Source organism: Salminus brasiliensis, chromosome 4 (assembly GCF_030463535.1).
Source record: "Salminus brasiliensis chromosome 4, fSalBra1.hap2, whole genome shotgun sequence".
Lineage (NCBI taxonomy): Eukaryota > Metazoa > Chordata > Actinopteri > Characiformes > Bryconidae > Salminus > Salminus brasiliensis.
The window spans coordinates 30,459,464-30,477,879 of NC_132881.1; the positions used below are offsets into that span (position 1 = coordinate 30,459,464).

The 18,416-nt window shown below is 39.9% G+C and overlaps 1 protein-coding gene across 2 annotated transcripts in view; it reads left to right on the forward strand.

The window, feature by feature from the left end:
- Positions 1 to 580: 580 nt before the first annotated feature.
- pcdh15a (protocadherin-related 15a) overlaps positions 581 to 18,416 on the forward strand; it is a 285,392-nt gene continuing 267,556 nt past the window's right edge. For both annotated transcript variants that reach the window (XM_072677969.1, XM_072677968.1), the window contains exon 1: positions 581 to 811. The gene's annotated coding sequence lies outside the window, so the exon portion shown is untranslated. The remainder of the gene's footprint in view (positions 812 to 18,416) is intronic.

Here is an 18,416-nt window from a genome sequence, read left to right on the forward strand (position 1 = left end):
AGAACCAGTGGCATGTATAGCTTTCTGTTTTCTTCACATGTGGATAAGTGAGTCATGAGCCATTCAGAAAATGTTTCACTGCAGTGTTCATATGTTGCTGCTAAATAATTCAAATACAACCATTAAAAAATACAATTCTCTGCACTTTTTCCTCACAACTCGGGTAGAAATCGTGGGGGCCTGCACTGGGGACATGAAATACCACATATAGTTATAGTTTTGATTCAGGGTTACTTTCATTGGTACAAACCGGACCCCAGAACTTCAGGATGGTGAACTGGGGTGTGCTGTGAATTTCACATTAGCTAAATATGTGCTCTGGCTGCAGAGGTTGTTCCTCGGCCTGTTGCTGTCCCAGTAGTCGTGAGATCCGATAATGGTCATAGTCTGAAAGCACGTTAACGCTGCGTGAAGCGCTGAAGGTGGCGCTGTAGTGAAGAGAAAAACCAACATAAGGGTTAAAGGAGCCGCTGTGTGTGAACGTGTGCATGGGCTGTTGTACAGCGTTCATCTCTCTCTCTCTCTCTCTCTCTCTCTCACACACACACACACACACACACACTCTCACTCGCACTGCTGTGTGAATGTCAGATGCAGCGGAGTCACGGCGTACCGAAAACTTTCCACTACACGTCGATCAGCGGCAGCGCATCTGCCCCTTACCCAGAATCAGAGGCGCTGTTTGAAGGCACGCAGGACGACAGCTGAGGGATTAATTCTCACATATTCGACTTTGCTGTCCGTCTGAGAGTGAGCTGAACCGTTCAGAGCCGCGCAGCGTATGGAGAATGCCTTGTGCCGCGACTGTCAGGTAAGAGATCAGCAGTTCAGTGGGGTAACACAGCTCTTACTGACACTATCTCCTAATAAACAGGGTCTGCTCATGTAACGGGGTGTGACACAACTGTTTTGACTTTAGCTATATTCAGTCGTCAGTGTTTTCTTCAGAACCATCAGTTTCAGTAGTGCTGAAAGTCTCTCTCTCTCTCCTTTTCTCTCTGTCTCTGTCCTCCAGACCCTCTATTCACGCACACAGATTGCACGTAGCACTTTTTCTTTAAACCTGGTGTCACTAGCAATACTGAAACTTTGACTATCAGCTGACACTGATTGTGAAACTGCTTAGCTCTCAAATAAGCTGCTTTTAATTTAAGGGGAATTTCTAAAAGTGCATTCACCATAATCCACCCACATTCACAAACACTGTACCATCCCTCAGAACAAGAAACACAGCCAAAGACATCATCATCACCACCACTATTATCATCATTATCATCAAATCACACTGGTAGATATGTTACTGGGTCGGATTTCATTCATTCATTCATTCATTCATTCATTCATTTCCCTCCAGCATCTGATTCAGCAGTTTCTTCTGAAATCCACCCATACTGATACCTGCTAGCAGATCTGTGACATCCCTAGCTTCTCTATCTTGTCAGTGTGTGGAGTGATCTACAGTACTGTTAAGTGTGCCGGGCGCGTAAAACCACTACAGAACATTAGCTGCGTGAAATACAGATCTACACAGATCAAATGCGGTAAAAGTAGTCAGATTGTGTTGAGTTGAGATGGATCTGATGAATTATTGATAGATTGGTTGGAAGAAGACCACAGATCTGGTTGCTAACTTCTCTATGAACTCCAATCTCTTTATGGATTTGTTTAGTTCCACCAGAAGCTCACCTGCACTCTTCAAAATAAAGGTGCTCCAGGTGGTTCTTTAAGTAACGTGTGAGTGTGAAGACCCTTTTAAAGGTTCTTTGCCAGTTTAAAGGTTCACACTCACACATCTCTATTACAAGCAGGATTCTTTGTGCACCCAGAAGTGGTCCTTCTAAGCATTGCTCAAAGGTCTGTTTAAAACACCTTTCTTTTTAGGAGTGTCATTTACTTTAATGAAGGACTGAATTGATAAGCTAGGTACTAGATATATGTGTGGTGCTTTGTATTCCCGTGCTATGTTTTATATGCATACCATGATTTATAACTCTTCAGTGGTCAGAGAAGAAGGCGAAAACAGCCTGTTAAGAGAATTTCCTCCAGGTCATTTTGAAACAGTGCTATTGGTTCATTCATCATGAAATTCTCATATCATGTATAGAGCAGGTGTTCTGACCGAACGATGAAGAATTATAAACAACAACAATAAAGACAGTGATGATATGCAACATAACCTTAACATCAGTACCTAAACAGGAATACCCATTGACACACATCATCACATTGAGGGTTGAGACACTCTGTTAAACGAATGGCCAATAAAATGGGCACACAGCTAACATGTGAAGCACAGTTCAGCCCTAGCTGTGTAGTGAACATCTAATCTCCAGCACCAATACACCACCAAAGCTCTACTCTCCACAGCACATTCCTGCTCTTTACCCTGCTCTGATCTCAATCACAGCACCACTCGGTGAGGTGATCCCTTTAGTATAAAAAAGGAAGTCTCCTGAATGGTTCTTGGTCTGGCTGTACTGCTCTAGGAAAGACCTTATATTGACCTTTTACATTATGTGATGCTCTTATCAGATGGAATGAATTAGTCTGATATCTGATATCTTTGATATCTGACTTTACTGTAATTTCTTTGGTCTTCATAACCTCAACAGATGAACCATAACATTAAAGCCACTGACTTGAAATTGAATAATACTTGATATATAATATTGGCATATGTGAATGTCTTGTTACTATAGCACCTGTTAAAGGGTGGGAAATATTAGGCAGCAAATGAATAGTTCTTGAAATTGGTGTGTTGGAAGCAGGAAAAATGGACCAGCATAAGGTTCCGAGCAACTTTGACAGGGGCCAGGTTGTGAAGGCTGAGGTTGTTCAGAGCATCTCCAAAACAGCGGGTCTTATGGGATGTTCCCAGTATGCAGTGGTTAGTACTTACTGACGGGTCATGGGCACATGTCCAGGTCTGATCTCACAGAAACGTGTTAATGATGGCTATGTCTTGTTGAATTCTCAACTGCCTCAACTGGTCAGAGCTTTGTTGGTGGCACCCATACAGTTTTAAGTGTAGGTAGTTTTAATGCTATGGCTGATGAACAAATTCCCTGCCTGTAACCTCATTAGTGGCGTTGAGCAGGGTGTTGACTGAGACCTTTTGTCTAGACGTTTTGTGGTAACCCAGGTGCTTTTCTGAGCACATTAAATATATTGTCAGTACAGAACACTATCTACTGCATGTTTCATTAAATAAGAGCATTGTTATTTTTTTTCACTTGGATGTAAAGCAGAGCATTTTATATAAAATTAAATCTATGTATTTGAATATCATATATCGTGAAAGCATGGTGACATACTATTTTTGCCATATTGCATACCCCTAGGTTAGAGCATAGGGTTAGACACGCTACACACCCCTCGAGGGCATGGAGTTCCTTGCTGAGGGGCACTATTATTTATGCTTTCACTAAAGGCTTCCTTGCTGGAAGCTCTGGGAATCATACTCTTATTGCCTGTGGGGGTTAAAAGAGCAGTACTCAAATGTGTGGTAAGTTCTGCTTCTTTATATTCAGTTTACACTGTAAAAGGGCAGAGATCCTGCCTTTCTCTCAGGTGGTGGTTGTGTCAGGAGTTTTTACTATGATGGCTATGATGCACACATGAACACATTCTTTGCCTGACAATGACATTAAAGTGGTCATTTCTTCCCTTTCTATTATGACACACTTATCAGTGGTCACCAACCCTTCTCCTGGATATCTGTCTGCCTGAGGCTTTCACCCCCAACTCAAATCTAACACACCTTATTCGGCTTATCAAGCACTTTTGAAGGCAGTAATGATCTGAATCAGGTGGGCACAGCTAGGCTTGGAGCTGAAGACTGCAGAAAGGTAGATCTACACGGGGTTGGCAGGCACTGCCACAGTTCCTTAAAGAGCCTTGTTGGAGATTTGTGAGTGTGTAGGACCTTTTAAAAGTTTAAATAGGCGTCTGTGCCTGATAACAGATGACAGCCCCAAGTGAGGGTAAAGACTCAGAGGCAATGTACAGACAGCAGGTAAAGGTGGCTCAAGTAGAATCTTTTTGGTACTATCTGGCACAGATGTATTATCTGTGTGGCAGTGTGATAAACAAACATCACTACTTTCATGTATGGTATTGAAATCTGATACATATCCAATACACAACAATGTGACTCAGTCTGAACAGCCAGATCCGAATTCATGCAACTTTAATATCAGTCCAACTCAATATTCACCAACATTCAGTATGATGTCCAATGTGATGATATTGGTCACATTAAAACAATAAGTTTGAACAGCATTAAAAAACTGAGAGAAAATCAGTGAGGAATGGTGAGAAAATCAGACTTATCTTTTCTTTGAATGTAGTCTTTAACTGTCTGTAAAAAATATATATATACATATAAATATACATGTAAGATGAAGTGATATGCTACACTAACACATTTATTGTTCATAGCACATATATAGCATATATATTTACACAGTCATATCAGAATATTATGACCATCTACTTAACAGTAGGAATAACCATCTTGGCTTGAATGACACTAGCGTGGCGTCATGGCATGGATGTGGCATGGTCCTTAGGCTTAGGTGATGGAAGATGTTTATTATGAAGGTTAACTGGTCCACAGTGGCATGTAGAGTTGGCATTCCCCTCATCAAAGGCATCAAAGGCCCATAGGGGCACCACTGTAATGACATTGGGAGGCACTTAATGTGCGAGAAGCCCATTCTCAGTAAACCTTCACTACGGCGACTCTAGAACATCTGATAAAGTTAGTGGTTCCCAAGATGCTAGGTCTGTGACATGCTTTGCAAAATATCTCAAGATCAAGCACCACAGCTCCTATTTTCACCCTCTGGCTGGTTTAAGGACCTAGGCCGGCTTAAGTTCCTGTTCCTTTAATGCTCCACACCACCACCTTTTTTCAAAACTCCTCTCCCGACCTGTACAAATTTGAAAACATTATCCCTGTGTGTTCCAGCTACTTTAAGTTCATATCTCTCTGCGACTCACACTATCGCAGTGCTTGCTTCCATGGCCACTGCTGAGTTAATTATTGAAAAAAAAAATGCTGTTGTGTTCTTGTTGTTACTGGTGGTTTTAATAGTATCACTGTATTTACATCTACTGCTGTTTCTGGACACATCCTGTGATATTCCTGCAAGGATAAGCAGATGCAATACAGAGATATCAACAACAACAATAATAGAAGCACTATTTTTTCTAGAAATTCATAGCTGTCCCCTAACTGTAGCAGACACTGGAATAAACACAGTGATATTGCGTGAGTTTGAGATTAGTCTTTGACAAAAACCATACACCCCAAATACACACACATGAACCCAGTTACAAAAAGAGAGACTTGACATGGGTTCACACCGTACTGATAAAATCAGCAGTTCATCCAACTGCTGCTGGTGGCACCTAATGCTTCCACTGGCTGCTTCGATTTGTCTGCAGAAAGAAGACCCTTTGTGTGGGCTTTGAAAGGCAGCAATGGAAGCAGCTTTAGACAGTAATGTGTAAGCATTAATGCTGCTAGTTAGTGATTTTTACATCAATGACAAGGCTAGAGGCTTAGTTTAGGGTGACTTCAGAAATACGGTGATAATATGTGAAAATGTAGTGGAGTGAGTTTGGCTGGTTGTGAACAGCATGCTTGACTTATTCTAGTAAATGCTGCCGTTGCCACATCTCTGCAGTGAATTTGTTAAAATCTTCACCCATTCCCAAAGTGGAATTACATATTTCAGGTTGATGCTGCATTGTGTCCAGGCAAGGCAGTTATGCTGGGAATCTGGGTTAACATCAATGCAGTAATTGTTTCCTGCATATTCTTTTTCATTGCTCCTTCTGAACAAGGCCTACAAAATGCTTGCTGGACATTTAACATTGAACACTCTTCTGCATCATCATAATTGGATCCTCTTATGCTGTTCCTTAAGTTACTTACTACTATAACTACTATATAAATAATAGTCGGTTATTGATACAAGTACAGTTAGTGAGCAAGTCTTTGGGCTAGCAGTTTGACATTCTGGATAATTTCTGGACCAGGAATGAATTCTTCTGGAATATGTCAGTAACCATTTCTGCTGATTCTTGAAAGAAATTGAGAAAAAGAGCACACAGTAAAACAATTACATGGACATTGAAGTTTCTGCGCCGTTTTTGTTTCCTATTGGCATGCCTTCAAATACTCCTTTTTTCTCAAATTTAAGACTTTGGCATCTTATCTGTTCTAGATTATAAACAGCAACATTTCTCACCTCCTTCGCATTTTCCTCCCATCAAACAGTGTTACAAAGACTGGAATTAGATTTCTTTGATGTCACAACAAATCTGATGCAACATAAGGTCTTTTTGTTTGGCTTTTCTGGGTTTTCACAAGTCTCCTTCTAGCTGCTAACCCTTTTGGAGACAGTATTTAGCTGTTAGGGTCGTAAAAATGATGCTGTACTATTCTAACTGAGCAAGCTTCTTCTAAGCTCTGTGAGGAGGAGGAAGTGGAGGAGGAGGAGAAGCAGTATGAGAAAAAAGAGCAAAAGAACAGAGAGGAAGATGCAGAGGACATGAGAAGAGAGATTAACAGAAGAGAGATAGCAAATGAACTGAAGGAACATGTGGAAGAAGAGAGAGGAAGTGTCTGAAGTGAGGATACAGTGGTAATATGAAAGGGTATAATCTTCAAAGCTGAGACAACAGGAAAGCTTTTAGCAGACTCATGGTTAGAACATCAAATACGTCATAATAACTTTTCTAATGAGACAAATGGGCATTTGAAGACAGACGGTAAGTTCTGTAATGGCTTGAACAAGAGCCCCCTTTAATCTAAATTACACTGGTTTAAGCCAGGGCTGCGCTATATATTATTTACTCATTATTATTATCATGATCTTGGCCTTTTGACTGGCATTAGCTGAATGCAGACTCACCTCTTGTGAGTTTTGCACTTTTGACCAGCCATGGATGCAGAAAATATTGCAACTAATATTACAATTGCAATATGGATCAACATACAATATTTTGTTCACATTATGCTGCTCAATAACTGTTAATGGAATATAGTTTTTTAATTGGATGCAGACAAATACTGAACTACTGCATTGATTCTTCCTCTATAGATCCTTTCCATTGCTAAGAACATAATTTACAACATTTGGGAAGACAATTTAGTATTTTTTTAAGGACATTGTAATATACATCACTCCACCCCCCAAAAAAGAAAATAAAATCTCAATATCAGTGTTTCACAATATCATTCTGCAGTAGATTATACACATAGTCAGGGGGTGTAACGGGACATGTATTCAAAGGTCATGGTAGGGGGTGTCATTGTTCGTACATGCAACCGCACAGGGAATACACAGCACACACTATTATGGTAAATGTGGTAATTTCTCAAGTGTGTGTGGCGCCTGACAACCTGCTATAAGCTGTAAGCCACTGGATTTGCATTGTATTGTGGGAACTGTAGTTTAGAAGTATTGCTATGGGAACTGTAATCTTGCTTGCCCCCGTACCCCCCCACATTTCCTCCTCCTCCGCCTCCCGCTCACATTCTCTTTGCTTGTAGAGAGAGTGTATTAATGTGGCCTGTCTTTACTTACTGTACTCTATGTCTCTAACTGTTCTGTTTTAAAGTGAAACGACTGACAATAAATAAAAGTTTTTCATCCACATTCTGACCTTTTAACATCTTATTGAAATCATGGTGGATTGTGTTGATGTTGTTGGACAGTTTTATGCGTTTACACTAAACTGCTTAATGAACTACAGGCCGGATTAACTACCTAAGGGAAGATAGTATGGCACTAGATGGAGCTGTAGCTTGCACAACTGTCTGTTCAAATTAAATGAAAATATATATATTTTTTCTTGTTATATCGTTCTTGTACTGAACCGTGAGATTCAAACTGCGGTACAAGCTGAACTGTTACTTTTGTGAACCGATACACCTCTACCTAGTCATTTTAAGGAGAACATGCAACTCTTAACCAGTAGTGTCCCTTAGGCAGTGAAAATCCCACTCCCCTCTCTTTTCTTTCGACTAAGCCCATCTGCTGTGCTGGAAACAACTGAATACTATCAGATACTGTCACATCTGTCATCTCTCGACATGTCAAGCACAACAAACCCACCCCTGTCCATTTTCCTTAAAAGGTGACAACTCCTTCCCTCTTTAGACCTTGTAGACCAGCCGTCAAGTCTCACCTCTCTTTGTGCCGATTCTTTTTGTGTATGATTTTCATTTTTTTCACCAAAGTTAGCCATCTTGAATTCTCTGTCCTTGTGAGTCTCTCCTCGCATTGCATGACAACGTCATCAATCTGGGCAGCTGAAGGCTGTGTGTGCTTTCTCTGAGGCAATGATGGCCTGCAGCAGGATCTTTTCAATCTGCCAGACGCTAAGCATTGTGAAGTGTCTCAGTGCACTTGAAGGAAAACACCGAGCGGCTTTCAATGCTTCTATGTCTGACCACGTCAGTACATCATTTCCTGAAGGAGAGAGAATGACCCCAGTTGTCTAAACCAATAACCTTTTTTTAACATAAGGAAAATGCATACCTACTTCAGAGCTTGCTTAGTGCAGACTATGATCCAAGTACTTTTGACATGACTGATAGTGCTCTTCTAGCTGGGCTTTTTTCATATGCTATAACTTATCTAAAATCCAGCGCAGCTCTCCTCTTCCGCAATCTGCCAGAATTCTCTCATGTGAAAATGTACTGCCTCTGGGTACCTATAACATCTTTAACATAGGCACCATTCTATAGATCAGCAGAATAAGTAGTTGTAGTAGCTTGTATATTCCGTATTAAGCCATTCGCCCTCAGGGGTTAAACTTGGACTTGAAAATGAGAGGTTTAATGTATATTTTAGCTTAGGCTTTAAGAAGCTGAATGTCTGTTATTGTCTGCTTGTGGAGGGATCGATATGGGGCTGTAACCAACATTAGCCTTTGTAGTAACCAGCAGATGGACGAAGAAACAATGAGAAATGAAGCTGGAGGCCTTCAGGGAAACATGAAGCATCAAGGAGAAAGGACAGTGAAGAGTATTTGCATGTTCATCATGGTCACACTGGTCTTTTGTAAAGTAAACGCCTTAGCATGTATCTCACAATGCGCACACAAAGTCATCACACTATTGCCCAGATATCGGCTCCTAAGTGAATTTAGGTCTGTGTGCACTCATGTGTGCTAACACAGTAGTCTGACTGGAACTGTTTTCTCATTTTGTAATTTCCCATCTTAGCAGCAGGAGTTATCTGTGTGTTGGTGTTGCAGGCATGAGGAGAAAAGGAATGGAGATGTGCTTTATGGCTCACCCTGCCACTTTCCTCCCCATTTCAATTTCTGCTTCTGCAATTGAATCTTCAGCCTAATATCACTCCTGCAATTTACAGAATGTAAAAAGCCTTCTCTGCTTCAGCAACAGGCTCAATTCAGCCTGTCACCAATCGGTCTACTTTAGACAAGGTGCTGGCACTTTTGGCTTAAAAGGACTTGTGTGCGAGTGGACTTCTCCCACACATTCTTAATTGTCTTTGCCATTACTGGACATTTATCTTAATGTAGCCTCGATTTGCAGGTGACAGTAGAAGGTCTGGATGTGTAGACCCTGTGAGATGGAACTATCCTTTCTATTTTGACAGGGTTTAACCATGTTTACATTAGAAAATCAGCCATCCTCTACCTGTAGATCAAATAGCCACAGAGATCTGCTGAGTTGGGCTTTGCTGCTTGTCGATAAAGCTTTGTTTTTCTATTGCATGCAGCCAGTTGCTTCATCAACCCCACAGCGAAACTTGTCAGATTTGGATGAGAAGGCAAACTTCTGACAGCTGGAACCGAGATTTATCTTAATGAGGCTGAGCTGTCTTAGGTGTCACTTTCAGTTTAAATGTGAAATCCAAAGACTGAAAAATCAAAGTCATTTATTCTAATGCTAATGTGTGTACGCTCTCTATTGTAAGGCTGCAAGGAGGCCGGCTTGCTTGTAATTTGCCTTTTGCCTTTTGCCTTTTTCATAATAGCATTCCACAAATGCTGAAAATTGGATCTATTCTAAATGGTTACTCCTCTGATTGTGATAGATGTTCCCAAGCTGAATGCCAAGGGCTCAGCATCTTATTAGATATTGGTTGCCACATACTTCATTGTTGGCGCACAAGAGGCATGTTTACAAAACCTCTAATCGAATTCACGAAGCGAACATTTATACCCATGCATGAAAATCTATCATTTGCTCCTTTCAAAGGTCATTTCACCCCAATGGGACGCTTTCCTACTGCCCTGCCTTTCAGTCTGTCTCTCTCTCTGTCATGCTACAGCGTTAAGTAAGTCTCTTTGTCTGGAGTGTGTCCAGACCTACTAAAGTGCAGTACAGATAGTTCACCCACCTCTATAAATCTCTCTCATTAGGTATGACACAGATTTATGGCGCTCTCTTTTATGATTGGATAAGAAGCTACTCAGTGTTGGCAGCCTGTCAGAAGCCTTTTTGTCGATCTTTGACTTCTCGTCAGTGAGAAGTTTACACACACTGCTTGCTGGCTTAATAAGATCTTAATAAGATCCCGATTAGTCTGTCGAATGTGCTGTTTTTCAGTGTTATTGATCACGTCTCTGCTATGCTCTCTCTGGACAGACTTGTTGTGGTTGCCTCTCTCTTAGCATCCCTGGTCTTTTTTTTTGAGCCATTTCAATTACTTTAGCTTGCAACATCCATTTTACTTAAAGGGAATTAATTGCTGTGTAGGGAATGTGTCCAAGCTACAATTCCTGTCCCTCTATTGCCTCTAATCCTTCACTAAAAACACACAACCATTAGCTCAACCTTCTTTTATTAGTTCATTCTTCTTCATTTAGAAGCACAGTTAAGATGATTACACATACATTCATGTATCAGAGAACAGTCGAGGTAAAGTCCCAGTTTTAGGGGAATTAAAGCATGCTTCACATTTCAGTTTGCATAAGAGGACTCATTGATCTTGTGTTTGACATTACTGTCTGTAAGCACCTACGTATTCTCAGCGTACCTCTGTTCTGTTTCTCATCCAGTCAGCAGCTTCTGCATCTGCTCCTAAAGTCCCTTGACTTTCCCTCTGAAAAGTCCTGCTAGAAACAAACCCTATTGCTCACATGTGTGGCCATTGTAGACACATCTGCACTTCTGGATGGTAGGAGCAAAATGTGATGGTGTAGATAAAAAATTATAATTAATTAAGACAGAAAATATAGTTACTGATTATCACAGGCATTGTGCCACACCTCCAAAATGATTTACCAGCTAAAATCTTTTCTAGGTCAAATATGACCTTAGCAAAGAAGCAGTTCTAATACTGCAGCAAGCATTTTGTAAATTTCACACAGCATGCTCACATAAACTGTGATCAAGTGCCTACAGCCATAACATTACACCACCTGCCTAATTTTGAGTAGGTCCCCCTTGTGCCACCACGGCATGGACTCCATGAACACAGACCTCTGAAGGTGTCCTGTGGTGTATGGCACCAGTACATTAGCAGCAGATCCTTTAAGTCCTGTTAGTTGAGAGGTGGGGCCTCCATGGATCCCACTAATGAGCCCTTGGTGCTCATGATTTTGTGGCCAATTTGCCAGTTGCCCTTTCTTGAGCTGCTTTTGGTAGGTACCGACCACTGCATATCAGAAAAACCCACAATACCTGCCGATGTTTGGGAGATGATCTTATCATCACAATTTGGCCTTTAAGATCCTTATGCTTGTCAGTTTATCCTGCTTTTAACACATCACCTTCAAGCACTTCACTTGCCTAATATATCCCAACCCTTGACAGATGCCCCTGTAGATGAAGAGAATCAATGTGTCGCACTTCATCTCTCAGTGGATTTAATGTTATGGCTGATTGGTGTACGTAGTAGTTTATGCATGGCCCTAAAAACATTCAAATTCGCATGAACTGTGTTTAGACTTCTCACTAAACACATCATCACACAAAAGTCACTTTTTTGTCCTAGCACTCCAGGTAAACTAGAGATTTTGAATGGTTAAGCTTCTGAGTTTGACTGTCTGTCCGTTTGAGTAGGTCAGAGGTCTGTGTGGTTTAGGGAGATTTAAGATGCTTTTTTTTTTTTTATAAGAGGCTTAAACTCAATCAAAAAGTACTGTTTTGAATACCAGCTTACTCTGTCATTCCAGCATCCGTAGCCCATCATGCTGTAGTAAAATTATAATGGCACACATACAAAGAATCATTTCAAGCAGTCAGGAACGGTTCTGTGTATAATCCTTGCCTTTACTAATGAACCCTTAAATAATCTTTTTTGAAAGAGTGGACAAATTGAAAATATTGAAGGAAATATGAGATCTGTTCCTTACAAAGGAATTATAATTATCTGTTAATGTGTCCATGAACTGAGGCTGCAACCTATCCAGGCTACGCAGCAAGACAGTGGCCCAGAACAGAAAAGCTTATTAGCTGCTGATGGACTAAAAAGAAACAAAATTAATATTTTGGAGCAGCCTGGTCAAAGCCATGGTCTGACCTCACACTGACAGTTCATGCTTGAAAACCTGCTAATACACTGATCGGCCATAACATTAGTACAACCTGTCTATAATTGAGTGGGTCTCCCTTGTGCAGCCAGACAGATTTGCCATTCGAGGCATGGACCCCACAAAACCTCTGAAGGCGTCCTGTGGTACCTGGCACTAAGAAGTTAGCAGCAGATCCTGTAAGAGTCCTGCTTAGAGTTAAGTTGTGAAGTAATGCCTCCATGAATCACATCAATGAGCCTGTGAACCTGTGACCCTGTTTAGCGGTTGTCCTTTCTTGGTAGGTACTGACCACTGCATTCCAGAAAAGACCAGTCTGATGTTTTGGAGATGTTCTGGCCCTTGTCAAAGTGACTCAGCTTTAAGAACTGACTCTTCACTTACTGACTAATATATCGCCCCTCTTGACAGATGCCACTCTAGAAATAGATAATGAATGTTTATTTTTTTTTACTTCACCTGTCAGTGGTACTAATGTTATGGCTGGTTGGTGTATATCTGAGTTAAGATAGGTCTGCAAAAAAAATGGACACAAATCACCCTTAACAGTCTGCAGGGCTGATATGAAATATTTGTTGATTGTCATTGTTGTTGGTAAAGGTCATGCCACAAGTCTTAATTAATTTCAAGGCAAAAGCACATATTTATACAGTTAGTTTCCTTATAGAAATATAGATCTAAGGTAAAAACGGGTTCTCTTTGTCTAATATTATTTTTTAAATGCATTTTCATGACACTGTAATTGTTATGACACAGGCAGCCAATCAGAAGTCAGAAGAGGTCATTTACATACACAGTAAATGAGTCTTAAAGGCACATTAATAAAAACAGCCTCTTCAATTCCAAGAGATCAAGAGAGGTGGTCTTGGTCATTGAAAAAAATAATTTCTGACTGCTTCTGTTAGATAAAACCACATAATCATTATACATGAATTTCAGGTTGAATAAAAAATAGAAGGGCAGAAGCCCTTTAAAGGTTTTTCCTAAAACCGTACATCCATTCCAAGAACCATTCAGGAAACCTTAAAATAACAAATCCTCTTCATATTATTGAAAGCAGTCACTTTGAGGTCACTAGCTGTATGATTTTTATCAAAGCCACAATAGGGATTTGACGGAGAGTCATGGCCATGACAGAGTTGACTTAGTTGAACAGTAAGTGTGATAAACATTCATGTTGAGTGCTGCAGTGGGTGTGCTGGTGTTATTTGAAATCCTCTCTTATTGCAGTGCTAAACTTGCTGCAGTGAATGCTGACTGGGCCTTCAAACGTAAGTGGTTTATTCCTGGATTTGTGGTTTTATAAGTTGCGAATGTGTTTAGCACACAGACCATCAGAGTCTCTGCTTGAGTTGCTGTAGTGACCCACTTCCTCTGCACTTTCTTTTTCAGCACTTTACCATGGTGCTGTCTGTACTACAGTCATATACAGTCTAGTCAGGCTTTTTAACTCATCAAGGTCACTAACACTAACTAGCTAATACTTCGTGTTGCATACAAGTTGCACAGCCTAACATTAATTCATTGGCATCACCATTAAAACACTGTAAACATTTTAGTAACATTGCAACTACAGTGGTGTGTGAAAATACCTTGTTTTTTGTCATTTTTGAAGGCATAAATAGTGATGAGCCTGTATTCGTCCTTGTGGTAGGAGATGGATTGACGCTGTCCCTGGTGCTGAACAGCACATTAAAGCAAAACGGAACAGCATATCAACATTAATGGTGTTTTTTCTCAGTGGTAAATATTCCACATATAATGTGTTTTGTTCTTTTCACTGAGCTGTTCCTAAAATACAAGATGTTTTTTTTCTGATAACAGGATCATCGTAATTCATATTTATTGACATCCGCTTGAATGTACTTATTTTGTTGGCAGTATAAAAACATATTATCTCAGTATTTAATTTTAAGCCTGTCTAGCTGATTAAAGACAGGGCTCAACTGTTATTGCATTAGTGCTCCATTGAGTTTGGTATTGGCAACAAAATGTGTGAAGAAATGTATCATGATATTATAAAACTATACTTGCTAAGAAAACATTAAAGCTTGACAGCACTTAGGCAGATTTACTGCTACTATATACTTACAGCCCAGCTCACCATCTAATGACAGGCAATATGTAGCTGATACACTGATGTAATACAATGCCAATAGACATAGATACAGTATCTAAAAACAAGACAGATTGTGGTTTGTCATTTTCCAAAAATGAAATTTCAAAGATACAGTACCAGTCAAAAGTTTGGACACACCCGTTCTGATCATTTTCTTAAAAACATTTGATACAAATGCTAGGGTGACTAAAAAAGAGGACACGGGGACATGCGGGTAGGCACTGTAGGATGTTGTGGCTAAGGGGGTTCAAATAGGCCCAAGTTGAACTGAAAGGAAATTATTTGGCCATATGGGCTATTAAAGTTATTTATGTGTCTTGCTACATGAGTACATGTAGTAATGTACATTGGCACACTGTCGTGGCATGATTTGAGAGGTATTTGCACCCTCACACATATACATTACCACTGTCCTAGGCCTATTTAAAACCCCAAGACACAATATCCTACCCATGTGTAATGATCAGCACACATTCAACCATTCAATCAGGTGTGTCTAAACGTTTCACTGGCGCTGTACATGTTGTGACGTATTTGGCCTTTTTTGCCCTAATAAGCAGTACACTATCCAGCACAGTTGAACAAAAAGCCAAAAATGACAGTTGCGAATATTGCAGTCAATGAGCTCCAGTAGACACGCCATCGATACTTTCAGAACAGCATCAGTAATGATCCAGTTACATCCTGCAGGAATATTCTTTTTTCAGCTAGGGAATGTATTATACAGAACCATTCTTTTCCCTAGCTGTCAGTGTTGAAATGTGTATTTCTGATTTGTGTGTGGTATCTGATGGTTTATTCCAGTATTACTAATGTTGACAGCTCATGATTTTCACATTACAAAATTATATCACTGCTTTTGGCAAGTTTCAAGAGTTAGCCTATGCATCTGCCCTTTGCTGCATGATTCTCAGAGCTTAATACTTTTCATCTTAACACAGGACGCCCACACTCTGAATCACATATTGAAAGATGTGAGTTTTGTTGTATTGAAGCACAATAGGTCTCTGACCAAGACATCGTCGCTTTCATAACAACACTTCACATCTCCTAAATGGTAAGGAGGAAAAACAGATTTGTAAACACTAATGAAATGAGTTTGTTTTTCATTTGTTTCTGTTGGACAGTTTTGTTCACTTATCATTAAGTTTTCACACAATTAAAAAGGCAAAAAAATATAATAATAAATAAAAAAAATAAAAAGTCACAACAGTCTTACATGATATGACAATAACCAAATGGTCACAATTCACAACTTTACTGATACTGCTATGAAGTATTGAAGTACTGGATGTAAACACTGTAAATATGCTTATTAAATGTCCAACTTTTTGTGGACAACCCTTCCAATGAATGCATTGAAGTAATTTAAGTTGCACTCCTTGCTGACACAAATGTGCAAATGCTGTGTTCTGTGGAATGATGGTGGATAATACCCTTGGTTTTAGAAAAAACAATGAATGAACAGATGTCCCAATACTTTTGTCTATATAATGTAGATGAAAGGGTACAGTTCTTTGGCTCTGTTTGGGGAGGATTAATGCGGAATTATTCTGACCATGACAGAGCAGAAAAACCTGTGTAGATGTCACTCAGTAGTTTATTTGTTAGTTCCAAGTTATTCCTTGTATAGTATTGTAAATTGTTGACGTAAAGCTCCTGTCGGTCTTGATGGCCATTACAAAAGGTCTACACTTCAACACTGTTCACTAATCTCACTGAGTGCACTTCTTCAGAAAATTGCTTAGCATGCAATTTAGTTCTAGATTTTTTCCCCTCGAACGTGATCCATATAATCCCCTTCTGGGTTTTGGCTAAGTTGATTGGATGCTGTCTAGGAATAACTGGGCCCACAGTGCATTGCAACCAGTGCGATACCCCACATGAATTCACTGATGTAATTTATAAAAATGCCCATGTCTTTCAGAGGTTGTGAGACAGAGCACACTGTGAGCTGAATACAATGAAATTTGTGATGTCAAACATACAACCATAGATCTGAGTGGTTTCCACTGTTCTGTTCAGAAACACTTCTTTAAATGATGTTCCTGAAAGAAAGAAAACATGGAAAAAATGGAAATTAGGGTTAGGCAGTATCCACTTTTTATTCCATCATAATATTACTGTGGTATATAGTATTTTTCACATTCAGATGCCACTAAGAGGAAACATCGACAAAGCGGGTAAAATCTCAGCAGAGAAATACTATAACTGAGGAGCCCGGGCACTGGTTGAAATTTAAATGGGAATACTGGTAACGCTCAACATGGCGTCTGTTTATGGATAAAGTCCTGACTTTCAACAAAAAGACTCAATCAGCTTGATGGTTTTGCTGCAAGCGGAGGAACCCCCTTCATTGTGGAGTTTTCTGCAATATTAAGGCAAAAGCCACAAACTATTTTTTTTGTCACATTTTGTCATTGATTTAAAATGTGTTTTTGAAAAAAAGTAATCTGACCTTCAGTTTTGAGTATTTTGGTCTCTCTCCCCTTTCAAAGAGATAAAAGCCTGGTCTGGTATGACTAGAAATAACTGTTTGATGGATGAGAGTAACGCATCCGGGTCCTTTGCCCTTGCGTAATGCCCCGGCCCCTTTTTGAGTGAAAACAGTCACTCTAGTTTGAAATCCAGGTCTTTGAGAATTTAGTGGCATAAAATATGTATTCCCTGCAGATTTATAGCTGTTCGGAGTCCGAAACCAATTGCGAGCCAAGCTAACAATTATATGATATAATTGACCAGTAACAATGGGCGTTATATAGAAAAAAATAAAGCAATAGTGACTGGTGAGTGTCCTTTCAGTGAACTCCACATCAATGATGATTTGATTCCCTATAGTTTTATTATCAAGGCATTAATGCAGTATTTAGAGAATACTTTGAATTTAGATTCTGACGATAATGTTGACCTAAAAATCACTTCAGGGAACAGGCAGATGAAGCTGTTCTGGTACCTACGTGTCAACAAATCAGGGGACATTAAACTGGGTTTTTTTCACTAGGTTCCATGTTCTGCTCTTTCAGGGCAGCATCAACATTTAAGACTCTGATTTTTAACATTAACAACTGTTGACTTTATAACAACTGGCATTATGAACAGACCTGTGAAGTGTTTGCTAAAGATGTACACATATTGACTGTCCGGGTCTCACAGTTTGCCATTATCATCCTCTCTGTGGGTGGCCTGAAGCCACAAGTCTCTCCTTTTGCTCTCATCTATGGCGTTGCAAAGATGGCCATCGAGTGAACAGACTTTTGGCCTTTAAGGACAGCTCTGTGCAGCTGCTGTTGACCAACTGCTGAGCTACAGACAAATGAGACAAATGAGACTGTTCTCGTGGGCACCTTTAGCAGAGTGGTCCATCCAGGTTTGCTTTCTTTCCCATTTAAACAAACTCAAACTCAGTACGTTGCTAAACTCTTAACTACAGTAGGCTTGTTTTTTTCCCTATCTGTCTTGTAGGTGTGACAACTACACCAATCAGAGAGCTTCCACAGCACCCCACTCTGTGGCTCTCTTAAATGCACATTGGGGGAATGAGCTTATTTGGCCACAAACTAAAACAGTTGCAGAAGAGCAATTTGACACATCGTAATTTTGAAATACTGTCCTCATTTTGAGATGCCGTCAACATTATTATGAAATATGGTATTATTGTAATACTTCCCAAGCCAAGTGAAAATAAGAAAGAAAAAAAAAACATTGCAGTTGTGCCCTGAAACCATTTATGCTTTTTTTTTACTTGTGAAAAAAGTGTAAAATTAAT